Source organism: Scyliorhinus torazame, chromosome 4, assembly GCF_047496885.1.
Source record: "Scyliorhinus torazame isolate Kashiwa2021f chromosome 4, sScyTor2.1, whole genome shotgun sequence".
In the NCBI taxonomy this organism is placed as follows: domain Eukaryota; kingdom Metazoa; phylum Chordata; class Chondrichthyes; order Carcharhiniformes; family Scyliorhinidae; genus Scyliorhinus; species Scyliorhinus torazame.
The window spans coordinates 207,735,581-207,747,473 of record NC_092710.1 but is presented as its reverse complement, the minus strand read 5'-3'; positions in this window follow the sequence as shown (position 1 = coordinate 207,747,473).

The following is an 11,893-nucleotide window of genomic DNA, read 5'->3' as shown; positions in this document are numbered from 1 at the left end:
CTCCTTGAAGAAATAGATGAACAGTTTCCACCTCCGAGTGAACCCTTCCACCAAGTCCGCGGAGCGAACTTGATCCTGTCTAACTGCAGGGATTCTGCCAGGTCGCTCACCCACACCCCGGCCTTCGGCGGCTCCGAGTCCCACCAACATAATTAAATCCACCTCCGGGCTATCAGGGAGGCAAAGGGCAAAATATCGGCCTCCACACCCGTCACCCCCCCCCCCAACCCCCCACCCCCACGAACTCCTGGATCTTCAGACACCCCAAATAGCGCCACCTCCGGATTCGGGGACATCCTCCCCCCAGATCCTCGGATATCACATCCAGGAATCCCAAACAGGACCCCTCAATCTTGGACATGCCCAAAACATGTGGGCATGGTTTGCAGCGCCCCCGCCCACACCTATCTTCACACCCTCAAAAAACCTGCTCATCCTCACCACCGTCTTGTGGGCCCTATGCACCACTTTAAACTGGATGGGGGTTAACCTCGCACACGACGAGGACACATTCACCCTCCGCAATGCCTCAGACCATGTCCCAGCACCGAGCTCCTCTCCCAACTCCTCCTCCCATTTGCGCTTCATATCTTCCACCCGGTGCCCTCCCCCTCCATCAATTCCTTGTAAATGTCCAACACCTTCCCCTTCCCTATTTCATCCTTCGCCAGGAGCTTACCTTGCAGCACCCGAGGCGGCAACCTTGGGAAGGACGTCACCTCTCTCCTCACAAAATCCCAAATCTGAAGTTACCTAAAACCATTCTCCTTGGGCAACTCATACAATTTCTCCAACTCCTCCAGCCCCACACATTTGCCCCCTATCAACAAGTCCTCGAAGTACTCAATCCCCACCTACCATCACCCCGGATCATCGTATCCAGTCTCCCGGCACAAACCTATGGTTATCGCAAAAAGGTGGCCACAATGACATACCCTCTGACCCCTGCATGCACTGACCCCACACCCTCAAAGGCGACACCACCATTGGACTAATGGAGTACCTGGCTCGCAAGAATGGCAGAGGCGCCAACAAAAAAGTCCTCAAGCACGTCCCCCTACACAATGCTGCCTCCACCCGTCCCCAATCCAACCTCTCCGCCACAGACCATTTCCTCACTGTCGCAATGTTTTCAGCGCAATAATAACATCAAATTCGGCAATGCCAGCCACCCCCACCCCCGAGGAGATCATAATCACATTCAGTAACCTCTGGACATCTCCAACTGCCCTCCCTTCACAATACCCGTCTGATCCTCCCCAATCAACCCTGGCACACGGTCCTCAATCCGCGATGCAAGCACCTTCGCCAATAGCTTGGCATCCACATTCAACAACAATACTGGGCAGTATGACCCACACTGCTACGGGTCCTTATGCTTCTTAAGAATCAGGGAGATAGCAGCCTGCGATAAAGTAAGGGGGTGTCTCCCCCTCTCCCTTGCCTCATTATACGCCTCACCAACAGTGGTCCCAGTTCCGCCCCAAACCTCTTAGAAAACTCCACTGGGAACCCATCTGGACCCATGGCGTTTCCTGCCTGCATCGCCCCCATGCCATCCATCACCTCCCACAGCCCAATTGGGGCCTCCAGGCCCTGCACTAACCCAAACTCCATCTGGAGCGTCTGTCTCTCATTCAACAAACCCCCCCTCCAGCCCAACTAAGTACCTCCTAGCCACCCTCAAGATCTCATTAACCAGCCTCGCCCTCTCCTCCTGCTCCACCCTCTACCTGTCCGGGAATACACCCAGTGCACATGGGAGAAGTATGAAAATTCCATCGCGCTCAGCCTCCCAAATCTCCACCCCCTCACTCCTTTGCCCCCAGCCCCCCTACCCCCACCCCCCATGAGTTAATAGTTGGTGGAGGGGATTGGAACATGGTGCAGGAGCCAAAGGTGGATAGGTCTCAGCCACGCTTGCTGGCCCAGTCAGGGGGAGGCAAAGGTGCTGGCTGGACTCCTGAAAGAGATGGGAGGAGCGGACCTGTGGAGGTTCCTGCACTCGAGGGAACGGAAGTATTCGTTTTCTCCCTGGTACATAAAGTGTACTCGTGAATAGACGTTTTCATGGTGGGGAAGGCGTTATATCAGGGGCTGTTTAGCACAGGGCTAAATCGCTGGCTTTGAAAGCAGACCAAGGCAGGCCAGCAGCACGGTTCAATTCCCGTAACAGCCTCCCCGAACAGGCGCCGGAATGTGGCGACTAGAGGCTTTTCACAGTAACTTCATTGAAGCCCACTTGTGACAATAAGCGATTTTCATTTTCATTTCATTCATTTTCATTTTTCATTTTCATTGGCTGGGGTCAAAGGGTCAGAGTATTGAGCGATATTGATTTCAGACCATGCGCCGCATTGGGTGGATGTGGTTTTGATTTGATTTAATGTCTTCTTACATGTACCGAAGTACAGTGAAAAGCACTTTTCTACAACCGAGGGAACGTACATAGTACGTACATAGTAGACAAAAGAATAATCGAGAATAATAAAGAATAATAAAGAACAAATGGTACATCGACAAACAGTGATTGGTTACAGTGCGGAACAAGGGGCCAAACAAAGCAAATACATGAGCAAGAGCAGCATAGGGCATCGTGAATAGTGTTCTTACAGGGGACAGATCAGTCCGAGGGGGAGTCGCTGAGGAGTCTTGTAGCTGTGGGGAAGAAGATGTTCCTCTGTCTGGATGTGCGGGTCTTCAGACTTCTGTACCTTCTGCCTGATGGAAGGGTCTAGAAGAAGGCAAAGCCTTGGTGGGAGGGGTCTCTGATAATGCTGTCTGCCTTCCTGAGGCAGCGGGATGTGTAGACAGGATCAATGTGGGGGTGGCATGCTTGTGTGATGCGTTTGGCTGAGTTCATCACACTCTGCAGTTTCTTGCGATCTTGGGCTGAGGAGTTGCCATACCAGGCTGTGCTGCAGCTGGAATGGATGCTCTCTATGGCACATCTGTAGAAGTTTGTGAGAGTCGATGCAGACATGCTGAATTTCATTAGCTTCTGTAGAGACGTTGTTGGGCTTTCTTGACTGTTGCATCAACGTGAGTGAACCAGGACAGACTGTTGGTGATGGTGACCCCCAGGAACTTAAAGCTATCGACCATCTTCACTTCGGAGCCATTGATGCACACAGTGGGGGGGGGGGGGGGGGGGGGGGGGGTGTCGTGCTACGCTTCCTGAAATCGATGATCAGTTCCTTGGTCTTTCCGACATTTAGAGAGAGGTTGTTTTTGGTGCACCATGCAACCAAGTGATCTATCTTCCTTCTGTAGTCTGATTCGGCGATACGGTCGTATCATCCGCAAACATATAGATTGAGTTGGAGTTAAATCTTGCCACACAGTCGCGTGTGTATAGCGAGTACAGTAGAGGACTGAGCACACATACTCGCGGGGCTCCGGTGTTGAGGACTATTGTGGAGGAGGTGCTGTTGCCTATCCTGACAGATTGCGGTCTGTTGGTGAGCAAGTCAAGGATCCAGCTGCACAGGGAGTCGTTGAGGCAGGCTACCTTGTTCTTCTTTGGTAGTGGTATTATGGTGGTCTTCTTGAAGGAGGTGGGGACCTCAGAGCGTAAAAGTGAGTGTTCAAGATCTCTGCGAATACACTCGCCAGCTGGTCTGCGTAGGCTCTGAGTGCTCACCCAGGGACTCCGTCGGGGCCCGTCGCTTTCCGCGGGTTTACTTTCAAGAAGGCAGCTGTTATCTCTGAGGCTGTAATAGTGGGAGTGGGCTTTGGACAATTGGATGGCCCAGAGGCCGGTGTGGAGAATGGACGTGGGGCTGTTCGGGAATCAGAGTTTTTGTAATAAGGTCGGGAAGGTGATTGAGGAAAATGTGGGGTTTAATTGCATGGGGGAAGTTTCACAGTTGGTCGTTTGAGTGGCTCTGAAAGCAGTAGTGAGGAGGGAGGTGATTTTGTTCAAAGCTAAGGTGGACAAGGAGAGAGGAGCGCCAAAAATTGCTAGAGGAGATGCTGGAGGTGGATAGAAGGTAAGCAGGGGACCCAGACCTGGCCCTCCTCGTCAAGAAGAAGGAGCTTCAGGTGAAGCTCAACCAGTTGTCCACAGGGAAAGCAGTGCGCCGGTGAGAAGGGTGAGGGGGGCGCAGTCTAAGAGCATGCGGAGAAGGCAGGGCGCATGTTCGCCGGCCAGCTCGGAGCGAGGCGGCGGCAAGGGAGATAGTTCAGGTGCGGGATAAGGTGGGGACGCTGGTGATGGCTCCGGAGCAGATCAATAAAGTAACAGCCTCCCCGAACAGGCGCCGGAATGTGGCGACTAGGGGCTTTTCACAGTAACTTCATTTGAAGTCTACTTGTGACAATAAGCGATTTTCATTTCATTTTCATTTCATTCATTTTAAAGTATTTGAAGAGTTCTGCAAGAAGTTACATAGGTCGGAGCCACCGGGAGAGGAGCGAGGGATGAGGGAGTTCCTGGGGCGGGTTGGAGTACCCGGGTTTGGATGAAGAGGATAGAACAGGCTTGGAGGGGCCAGTGGGGGAGCAGGAGGTGAAGGAGGCGATTGGGAGGATGCAGGCAGGGAAGGCGGCGGGGTCTGACGGGCTCCCAGTGGAATTCTATAAGAAATTTAAGGATACGTTGGCGTCGCTGATGGTGGGAATGTTCGAGGATGCGATGGCCTCGATCACCCTGCTGCTAAAGAAGGATAAGGACCCGGTGGGGTGTGGGTCGTATATGTTACGTTCTAGTGCGTTGCAAAGATTGAGTCAGTACACCAAAGAACATCTAGTTTGTGACTGGTAAAGATTTATTAAATTACAATAACGTGGGTAGAAAACAATACTAATACTACTAACGAACTGTAAACTGTTAACAACTAGAATACGCAAGCTAATACAAAACATGACTAGCCACGATGACTCCTCACCCAGACTCCTCGAGGTTGCAGTGTCACGTGGTGTCGTTCTACTGCCACCTGCTGGTCAGAGGTCTAACATATTAACATACAGAATTGTTATGAATATCATTACATTGTAAGCCCATATCCCTATTCAATGGAGATGGCAAGATATTGGCAAAGGTTTTGGCGGCAAGGTTGGAAGGGTGTCTCCCGGAGGTGATAGGAGAAGATCAGACAGGGTTCGTGAAGGGAAGGCAGCTGTTTTCGAATGTGAGGAGGTTTGGAGGTTTGCAAATGTGATCCTGTCTCCGGCGAAGGGAAAAGAGACAGAGGTGGTGGTGGCAGTGGATGCAGAGAATGCGTTTGATCAGGTAGAGTGGGGTTACTTGGTGGCGGTATTGGAAAGATTTGGAATTGGGCCAGCTTGGGTACAGCTGTTGTACAAGGAGCTGATGGCGAGTGTTCGGACAAATAATATGAGTTTGGAGTACTTTGCTCTGCACCGGGGTACGAGGCAGGGATGTCCTTCGTCCCCCTTGCTGTTTGCATTGGCTAGAGAGCCTTTGGCAGCACGGCATTCTGGCAGGTGCCCGGCACACACCACAATTTTGGCTTCACGACTGATTGCCTTCCTCGATTTTGGCGTCGGCTGAAGGAGAATCCCGCCCCATACCTTGAAGGTTTTTGGGAGAATTCCACCCTTTGTGTCCATCTTCATGGGGGAAAATACAAAAACCTGTCAGAAATAAAGAATAATTGAAGGACGCTCGACTTCCAGTGACGGTGATGTGCTGAGCAGTCGCACATCAGGTGGCTCTCCTCCAGAATACAAATAGGTACCTTTAGTCAAATTTAGCCAGAAAATTCAGACTTTTTCACCCACAAATAAGAAAGGGAGTGAATAGGAACAACATACCAGCGCATGGGAGCTCGAGAGGCCGCAGAGAAGGCAGGAGCGGATGAAAAGGCCTAGAGCAGTGAGAGAGTTGGCGGACCCATGAGGGGAAGGGACCCCAGCCACCCCAGAGAGAGGGAGACTGAAAACCTGAACAACAGTCTGCCCCCCCTGGCCACCGGAGGTGGATGGAAGACATTCCTGATGAAGGAACTGATGGCGACGAAAGAGGTGATTAAAGTAGAGATCCAGGTGCCGGCCAAAGTGACAGTGAAGTCACCATGCAGACGCCGATCGATGTATTGGGGAAGAAGCTGGAAGCTCGGGGAAGATGATCCTAGAACTGGAAAAGGTGTTGACGGAGCAGAGTGACAGGATTGTCACTCTGGAGGCCGAAATCAAAAGGTTGGTGGCAACCCAGGGGAGCCTGAAGGGGAAGTTTGAAGACCACGGGAATTGGTCTCGGTACCAAAATATCTGCATCATGGGCCTGTCAGAGGACAAGGGCCCGATGGACTATGTAGCCCAGATGCTGGGCAACCTAGTCAGGAGGGACAGCTTCCCCAAACCGCTGGAGATCGACAGGGCACACAGGTCGCCCCAACCGAAGCCCAAGGCGGGTGAACAACCAAGGGCGTTAATTGTCAAATTACATAGATATCAGGATCGGGAGAGGATCCTGCGGTGGGCAAGGCAGTGTAGCCACGTAAAATGGCTGCGTTCCGATTAATCTGGCCAAAACCCAGTTTGAAATGGCTAACCCGAAAGACTGCTGGGAAAAGCAGCCAAGAAGACACAAGCAGGCAGCTGCAGACAGGTTTGCATATTCGGCTCTGGGGAAGTTAGCCCAGATCGATACTCAGGGCTATCAACAGCCCATCAACCCAGGTATTTGCAGTTACATTCAGGACTGTTTGCAGCCCATCTATCCAGGCATCTGCAGTTTAATCGGCTATCCCCGGGAACAATTGCAACATATTAGCAATTGAATACCGGGCCAGAGCTGTCGGCGCCTGCAGTGGCCGAAACGAAGACAGGTGAACGACCACCCCCCGATCGAGGAATCGCCTCACCATTGGACACATCAACCCCAGAGACTGGGGACAAATCCAATCACTTGGGACTCAGGGTCAAGGGCCGCCCCGGGAGGCGGGAAGCCCCTGGGCCCTATAAAAGTGAGAGGCCAAGTTCAGATCTCTCTCTCTCTCCTCTTCGCCTGCTCGAGACCTTCGCAAGAACAGCAACCAGCAACAGTAAGTTTGAATCCAGCGATCGCTATCCGGTAGAGACACCTAGCCACCGACCTGTAGCAGCCTTTTGAATCCCACGGGCCAGATCTGATTGGACAAGCCATTCGTTTCCCTGACCTGGTGGGCTCTTCCTAAGTTAAGTATTGGCCAGTAGTGATAGGTTTATTATATAGATAGTAGTATTAGTATATTAATATTGCTTGTTGTATATAATAAATGACTTTTGTTTTAATCCTTACTAAGCGGTGTGCTGTATTATTAATCATAACCTGAACTTGAACCACGTGGCGGTATCATAAAGATACCTGGCGACTCGTGAGCAAAGGTGACGTAATCAGAGCCACTAGACTAAGGCTAAAAAGAGCAACATAATTGTCGACATCCTGACGGGACCCGACATAGAAGTGGAAAACCATTCCGGGAGAACCCCAACATTTTGAATTAGAATCCAATCGGAAACAAACAAAAAGAAAAAAACCACAAGTGTTCAAGCGGTTCTGGTTAATAATTCACAATTCGGAAGTGTGTGTATGCATGCGTAACTAACAGGATATAAGGCAAAACTGATAGACTTTTTGTTGCGTCAAAACTATCGGCAGTTGGTATTTCGGAAATTAGCGCAAGCCGTACCCGCATCTACCACACCACCTTAGCCCCCTGTTCCAAATTCGAACTAAACGAGCAGATAAGAGAGAGCCATGCAGGCAATGCAAGCGATGCAGCGCCTCATGAACCCCGAAGATTTTGCTGTCGCACCAGTCAGCAGCGTAGGAGCAGGACAGTGTCCCGTTTGGGAAGTGGAAATCCGCAAAATTCTGCAGGGCAAAGGATGGCCCATGTGGAAGGATTTCTGCAGTAACGACGACTCAGGTCCTGGAGGTTTAGGGCATACTTGGTGGGAGAACCTGAGTGAGATCCACAGAAAGAGTTTAGCAAAAGCGCGCAAGCCGATGGCAATTGTGTCCTGTCTGGCACAATTGCGAGGCACAGAGGAGGTCATCAGGACGCTCCGCAAGGAAGTAGAAGGCATACATCGGATGAGAAAAATCGATGTATGCGAAATTGAGAAAGAGAACCTGGCGTTAAAAGGGAAATTAGCAGCAAAGGACGAAGAGGTGGCTGATGCCAAACGGGGTCACTAATCTTGTCTGGCGCACTTGAGTAGTTTCCAGTCACAATATGAAAAGGCTTATCAGGACCTGCAGCGTGCAGTCCTGGTAAAGAAAGATACAGAAAACCAGTTAGAGAAGCTCCAGAAACAACGCAGTGATCTCAAGGCAGCCTTGAGAGCGCTCCACGCCACAACCACGGAACAAAGGCAGAGTACTTTGGACCATGCAAAGTGCCGAAAGCAGATTGCAGACTTGAAAGCACTGCTTTCTGTCCAAAAGGGATTTCAAGAAACCTTTGGGGAAAGTTTAGACCAGGAAGACGGCCCTGATTGGGAAGAATTGCAAGAGACAGCGCAGAGATATGTTCAGGGAGCATGTGCGCAGGGAAAACCCCAAAGGAGGAAAGCACCCCCACCCCCCACACAACAGATAATACAGGCTCCCATGAACCCTGTAACAACCCACCGCACCGCCACAGCAGACGCGGCGGAAGTCTTATATTCCACCCCCCTCACAGTGACCCAATTACGGGACCCGTGTGCCAAAATCACACCGTTCCTCCCCGCTTCAGACCCCCACCATTTCTTTGCCACCGTCAAACACCAGGCGACCATGTACGGCCTGGATGAGAAAGAGCAGGTAAAACTCACGGTCCTCAGCTTAGACCCATCGGTCGCAGCAGCCCTTCCCGACCCACAGAATGTAGGAGGAGGCACCCTTGCAGAAATGCATACCGCGATCCTGGATGCGATCGGGTACAACCGGGGCGACCCCGTAGACGGTCTGAATAAATGCAGACAGAAAAAGTCTGAACACCCCACAACGTTCGCAGGACGCTTGTGGATTCATTTTGAAGCCGTTTTCGGCAACGTAGATCGCGCCCATTTGTCCGCAGACAATATGGCCAAGTGGACCCGCACCCTTATCTCCCATGCCACGGAAGCAGGACAGAATGCCTGTAGCAATTATGACCTCCTCGGAGGAGGCTCATAATGAAAAGTGGGTGGTCAAAAGATTGTCTCGCGTTTGGGAACAAGCGGCTCACAGCAAATCAGCAACTAGAACCCCCGAGGAAAACCAAGCCGCCACAGACGTGCAGGCAGTAAGAACCACTCTCCACAACCCCGCCTTGGTAAACGAGGGAAAGAACAGCCCCCCAGCCAAACCGCAAGAGTGCCACAATTGCGGACACTTGGGACATTTTGCTAGAGAATGCAATGGCCCTAAAAACCCACAGAGAGCCCATCAGACCGGCGCTCCCAATAAGAAAAGGGCAGAGCCCATACATAGCGTTAGCGCCCAGCCCGATCAGACAGACGTGACCGGAACAGACTGACGGTGTATAGGCTCCCCAGCTGGGTCTGCGATACCCTTTGGGATAGGTCAGGACGACCCGTAGTCGCAGCAAAGGTTAGGGGACAGCTGATCGAGCTTCTCTGGGACACAGGAGGGTCCCGCACAACCTTAAATTCCTCCACCGGTAAGGACACGTGGCCCACCACAGCCACTATCACCCTCAGCGGCTTCACAGGCCACTCACAACAGGGACATATCACAACCCCTGTACCCATCCAGATCGGAAATATTAATACAAAGCACCCCGTAGTGTTAGTCGACCTGCCCCCAACAGCAGAGCACATTTTAGGGATCGATTTTATGAACTCACACCACGTCTCCTTCGATCCAGTCAACCAGTGTGTCTGGAAGATGGCGAAATCCACTAGAGCCCCTGCAACACTCAATATAGGGAACTACATGAACAAAATCAGCGCCGTAGGCAAGTTTTGGGTTAACCCCAGCACACTCAGCACGGACAGACAGGTTAGGGCAGTCCTGTAGAAAAACAGGGCAGCATTTGCAACCCATAAACACGACGGTGGACGGATGATCGGCTCCGTACAGATAACCGGACCGGACCCAAGACCCCAGAAACAGTACGGATTTCCCCTAGAAGCAGAGGGAGAAATCCTAAAGGTCATAGAAAGCTTGTTAGAACAGGGCGTCCTAAGACCGGTAGCCTCGACTAACAATGCCCCGATTTGGCCAGTAAGGAAACCCGACGGATCATGGCGTTTAACCATTGATTATCGGGAACTCAATAAAGTCACCCCCGCAGCAGCCCCCACCGTTGCAACAAGTCCTGAGACCATGCTCAAACAGGGACTCCATGCCCGATATTTCACGGTTTTGGACGTCAGTAATGGGTTCTGGTCCATTCCATTGGCAAAGGCGTGCCAGTACAAATTTCCCTTCACTTTCCGAGCTCAGCAGTACACGTGGACATGCCTGCCACAAGGCTTCCACAACTCCCCCTCCATTTTCCACCGACAGCTGGCAAATGGACTAGAAAAATTTTCTCGCCCCAAATGTCTGGTACAGTATGTAGACGATCTACTACTGCAGACAGACACAAAGGAAGAGCACATTGAGTTTCTGTCCGAACTCCTGGAGTTACTACACTCCATTGGCTGTAAAGTAAACCCCAAGAAGGCCCAAATATTGGAAGAAAAGGTGATATATTTGGGTACTATCATCACACACGGCAAACACGAGATCGAGCACAAAAGAATTGACTCGATCGCTAAATTGCCCCTTCCCCAACACGTGTCAGCCCTCCGGTCGTTTTTAGGACTGGTTGGCTACTGCCGAAACCACATTGACGGTTTCGCCAGCAAGGCAGCACCCCTCTCAGACCTCCTAAAGAAAGGAGCCCCCTGGGAATGGCTTCCGCAGCATACGGAGGCTGTGGAATCACTAAAACAGGCACTCATAGCAGCCCCCGCACTACAAGTTCCTGACCCGCTTTCCCCTTTCGCCATAGAGGTAGCGACCACAGACCGCACCCTTTCAGCCGTGCTCCTGCAGGAACGGCACAACCAGCTAAGACCCGTAGCTTATGCCTCCCGAATTTTAGACGCTGTGGAGCAGGGATTTTCAGCCTGTGAGAGGCACCTGCTCGCAGTTTTCTGGGCAGTCCAGTACTTTTCCTACATTACCGGACTGAACCCCATCACCATCTTGACCGAACACACCCCCACACAACTTTTACTGGACGGACGACTTAAAGATGGTACCGTCAGCCAAATCCACGCTGCTAGGTGGACCCATCTCTTACAAGGATGGGACATCACAGTAAAACGGACAAAGACTCACACATACTTAGCGGACAATCTACATTACCCCAGAACCCCCCATGAGTGTGAAATCATCTCATCCCACCATAATACAGGCCCCTTTATAGCCAGAACACCCCCCAGAAAACTAGCCACTCCATCTCAGAACCCCCCTCACCCGGACACGGGTGACCCCATCAGGATTTATGTGGATGGATCTTCCACAATCCTGGATGGGCAACGCATAACAGGTTGTGGGATTTATGTGGAGGACGCGCAGGGACGCGCCCTCGAAGAAATCGCATTAAAATTGCCCGGGCACTTAGGCACGCAGGCAGCAGAGCTTGCGGCCATCGCCTACATTGTAGACCACTCAGATTCCTTCCCCAGCCCAGCAGACATATATTCAGACAGTCTGTACGTCTGCAACAGCCTCACCGAATTTCTGCCCCTCTGGGAAACAAGAGGATTTGTTTCCGCGGATGGAAAACCCCTCCCCTCAGCCCCATTACTCCGCCATATTCTGGAAAAGGCCAAGAACAGGACCTTTGGCATTATAAAAGTCCGCAGCCACCTTCGTTCCTCCCCCCCTGGAAATGTAAAAGCCGACGCGCTGGCTAAGGCAGGATCCAGGCATGGGTACTTTTGGAAGCCCCCCGGG